Source organism: Pteronotus mesoamericanus, unplaced genomic scaffold (genome assembly GCF_021234165.1).
Source record: "Pteronotus mesoamericanus isolate MK-2021 breed Mesoamerican mustached bat unplaced genomic scaffold, CSHL_Meso_final contig_130, whole genome shotgun sequence".
In the NCBI taxonomy this organism is placed as follows: Eukaryota; Metazoa; Chordata; class Mammalia; order Chiroptera; family Mormoopidae; genus Pteronotus; species Pteronotus mesoamericanus.
The window spans coordinates 28,362,281-28,366,867 of NW_026555060.1; the positions used below are offsets into that span (position 1 = coordinate 28,362,281).

Below are 4,587 nucleotides of genomic sequence, written 5' to 3' on the forward strand. Positions count from 1 at the left end.
TCCATTCACAGTAATACCCTCCTATTCATTTAATTTACGGAGCTTTTCAACATATAGAATTTTTTTTGTGTTTATTTATACTTAGTATAAATAAACTTAGTGTAACTAAGTATTAGTATTTATAACTAAGTTTATACTTAGTATAAATTAAGTATACTTAGTTTAGTTTTTTTCTACCACACCATAAAGTCAGACCTAGGCCTTTTTGGTCATGCTCATATTCTATCCTCAGTACTATCCTCCCCTAAGCACATAGAGGATATTCATTATATCATCTCATTCTGCTGTTTTTCCTTATTAGTGCTACTGGAATCTGTTTCTGGTTCCACTGTCATTTCCCTATCAGACAGTATTCATTTTTTTCACAGCAAAAAATACATATTTATAAGCCTTTCATAAAGAATAGACTATTTCCAATATTATAGAGTTTGTTTACGGAAACCCCCTAAAGAGAATCACTCAAGAGAATAAAATCCACTGAAAGGTTCACAATAAAAATATTCCACCAACAGAGTTAGTTTCTGGCAGACGTTTCTAGAGCTGGTTGCTGGCTGACCCCAGGTATTTTAGTAAAGGCAATGCATATCACTGTTATTTTCATACATGTACTCTTGGAAAGAGCTTACCCCTTTCCTCGGGGTAAAATGCGGCTTCTTAGGTCTGCAAGAATTCAAGCTGTATTCCAGCCCCTTTCCGGAACTCTTTAATGTGGGTCTTTAGGCACTGCCTCTCTCACCAGCTGATGGGAACGGTCTGGACACTTGATCTACTGTGGGCCACTGCTACCCCAATTCATTTCCAGCAGTGGTCAGAAGGTAGTTGGACTGTGGCATCGCCTGCGGAGATCACTTTGGCCAAAAAGATGTCACCTGGGCAAAAACTCATACATTTCAAACTTGTCTTTTTCCGTAGCTTAGACATGTTTCTTGTGGATGGTTCCTTGAAAAGAGTTAAGTGGTGCAGACACCACATGCTGGATGTGTACTTTGGCAATGAGTGAATCGATGCTAAAGACCTTACCGGTTACAATAGCTCCCACATCTGGCAGTGATTGGGACTCTGTTTCTCTGAACAGGCATGACAGGACACGCGCCCTTCTTGCTGCTCTTTGCCATGCAATCAGCCAGCTACAGAAAGATGTAGCGATGCCAAATGTGGGTGCTACTGTCAGCAGCCCTCTTTGAGCTACACAGAAGTCCGCTGGGGATGCAGTACCTCATGGGTGGCGCCAAGACTGCCTCTATCCCAAGTCCCCAGACTTCGTCAGTTCTCATTAGAACATTGCAGCAGTTTCTTTCCTTTCAGTTGCAGCCTGTTCATCATCCCCAAATTTCCCCTCCACCTTTAAGAAGATGCTTTTAATCGCATATTTTAATACTCTGCATCAGTGTAATGTTTTGTTTTTTCATTATTTATTTTTAGACCTCTTTTTTCTTAGGTATTTAGCTAAAGTTTTCCAATTTTGTTGATTTTCAAAACACCAAATCCTACTTTTATTGATAGTTTTGCTTTTTCATTCTGTTATATTAATTTATGCTATAATCTTTATGTTTTTCTTTCTTCTACTAATTTAAGCTTAGTTTTTTCTTCTTTTTCTAGTTCCTTGTGGTGTAGGGTGAGTATGTTTATCTGAAATTCATAATTATCACAGCAGTTTACTGCTAGAAGTTGTTTTGGATACTTCACCTAATGTTATATGTGAAGCAATTGACTTGCAGAAATATGGACTGCCTTCCACACAGCCATGCAATTGGTCTCTAATGGGCTAGCATTTTACTGAGATTTATTCCATGCCAGTCTCTTTCTTTACATGTGTTCCCTCTTGTAATACCAACAGCAATCCTATAAGATAATTGAATCGGTATTATCTCCATTGAATAGATAATGCATCTGAAGCAGAAAAGGCTGAGGGAGGTTCTTGGGGTTCCAGAATTAGCTAAGAAGCTGAGGTTCAAATTTGGCAGGCTGCAGGAGGTCTCCCATATTTCCTCCCCAAGACTTTCCCATCATTCAATGATGCTCTGGACCTGTGGACTCTTTTGTACTTCTGAGTCAGTTATCAGTTGCTTTTTAGTTGTACTGAGCCAGGTTTTCTTATTTTCTTTGAAAGCAAACAAACAAACTCATGACTCCATGAGGCCATTTCATCCTTGAAGTGTCCCAGTATCTTACAATGTGCTCCTAGTGTTTGCACTTTAACTTTAAGCCGTTTCAGTTAGCAACTCTTTTTTTTTTCCTGATTTTACTTACAATTTCTTTTGGCTCCACCCACAAAAGAATGGGCTTGTAGTTTCCAAGTTACACGTTTGTTGCCTTAGTATCTTCCCAGTTGCTAGGTCTTCTCTCCCATCCTTTCCATTGAATTGATAGGAATCTAGTTCTAATAAAGAATTACAAAATCTGATCATTTCCTGAGCTATAAACCTTTTCCAGCTTGCAAAGGGAGACTCCACAGGAGGCTGCCTCAAACTAGCAGTTTTCTGTGGAATGGCACAATGTCACTTGACAAGCACACCATTTCACAATGCAGGAGCTCAGACATATGTGCCACTCCTCTTAACCTCTCCTCATGGAGCAAAGCCCTGAGGGCAACTTCTCTTTGGTGTGAAAAGAGGCTCCAGTAGCTGCTTTACAGATTCCGATGAGTATCAGTAACTAACAGCAGGATCAAGGATAGATAGAGGGAGAGTTATCAGGGTAGGAGGGTAGGAACTATACACCAGCACTGGCATCCCTTTATCAAGTAATCATACATAATTAAATTGGGAAGGGAAAAATGCCTTTTTTAAAACAAGCACAAAAAGTATTATTTTGGAGACTGATAGAATGTAAGCAAGCCAGCTATTCATGCCATAGCCAGAAGTTCAGACAGAACTAAATTATGCTTCAGATTAATGTATCGGTCAGTTCAAAGGTTAGACAAACAGCTGTTTCTCAAGGAGGCGCACTACAAAGCTTAACTGTTCCTTGGAAGGTCTGTAATGGTCTCAATGGATTCCCAGAGGAGTCACTGTTATTTGTTTCTGATTGGGAGATATCCCAAACTGACTCCATGCTACTGATGACCTCTACTGCTAGGGCATGAGGGTGACACTCTGGAGCCAGTGCAATTTTACCAGTCTCTGGGAAAAAAAAGGAAAAAAAAAGGAAAGAAAGAAAAAACCACCCACACATACAACATGTTTTCAGTGACTCAAAGATTATCCACAACCCTGCAGTTTGGAATGGGTGAAAGAATGTTGGAGAGCCAAGAGGTCTCCATTCTTATTTCTGCAAAAAATGTAAAATAACTTAAAATAGCAAGCTATTCAGGAATGTGGTTTCCAGCGGTCAGGTTTAATTCGATGCAAAACTATGTAACTGGTAGTAAAAACGGGGATGGAATAAGTTACACTTTTTAGTCAATATTTACTATCATTCTCTTGATGATTTTCAGATCCTTGAATAAGTCATCATATGAAACTGTCAATTGTTAAGTGAAAATTAAAATAAAGCTCTAAAAAAAAGGGCACAAAGAGGAGGGAAATAATTTAAATTAGAGTTGTAGATTGTGAAGTAATATATAGTTAAATATGATTCTACTTAAAGAAAAAAAACATTAAAATTCAGGTCTCAGAAGGATAAAGAGGGAACTTCTGGAAGAGGCCCTGAGAGGTTTTCAGAGATCCTTGTGATGAGTTTTAGTGTCTTCCAAAAGCAGGACCCAACTTTTTATTTTCTTCTTTCTCAAATATTCATTATTTAATCAATGTAAGACACTTACCCAGTACTTTTTAACTTTCTTATCTTTATGCTTCTTTACCACAAGAAGTTCCAAGTTCTTTTGAGATTTTATCTTATATATAAGTTCTCTGTTGTTTTGAGATTAATAAAAATCCTCCCCAAATTTATTTCCTTCCACAAGGTCATTTAACATTTACTAAAATCAAAATAAAATTCTTGAGTATACATTAGAAACAGAGCATCTTCAGATTTTGGGGAATAAAGGAGAAAAGTTTCTTAACATGTGACCTCTACCTAGAAAAAGCCCAGTATAAAACTGTCACAATTTTCCTAGTAGGTGAGGAGGAGAATTAATTGCATCTCAGATATTAATTTATCCAATTATCATATATGTCCACTGGGGTTCTCATTTATTCAACAAACATTTTCATGTTCTGTCTTAGAGTCAGGATGTTAGAATAGATCTTTAACAGTTATGAAATAATTATATAATTCCTGGGTTATATTGGTATGAAGATAATATAAGAAGCAGTTGTTGAGAAGTGAGATTGGCAATAGGGAAAATTCAGAGTGACTAACGGAACAACTTGGCAAGGAACACCTCCAAATTGAGAATAAATAAATTAGAGCACAGTGCTGCCTCTGGTAGAAATACAATGTGGAGAAGGAAACCAGTGGGAGAGAGTAAGAGTGCCGACTTAAAAACACTAAGCCCTCATAGCGTTTTTACCAGGCAGGTAAAGATAAGAAACCTGAAAATGGGGAACTGGAAAGACTTAGGGATGGTTTTGAGAGTCATAAATTGGTAATTTCACTAGAAAATAAGCAAGAGATGAACAAAAGGATTATGGTACAGTAAAAGGG

At 37.7% G+C, this 4,587-nt stretch overlaps 1 pseudogene; it reads right to left on the bottom strand.

The window, feature by feature from the left end:
- Window positions 1-654: 654 nt before the first annotated feature.
- Window positions 655-1,274, bottom strand: LOC129084832 (exosome complex component CSL4-like; annotated as a pseudogene).
- Between the last annotated feature and the right edge of the window lie 3,313 nt (window positions 1,275-4,587).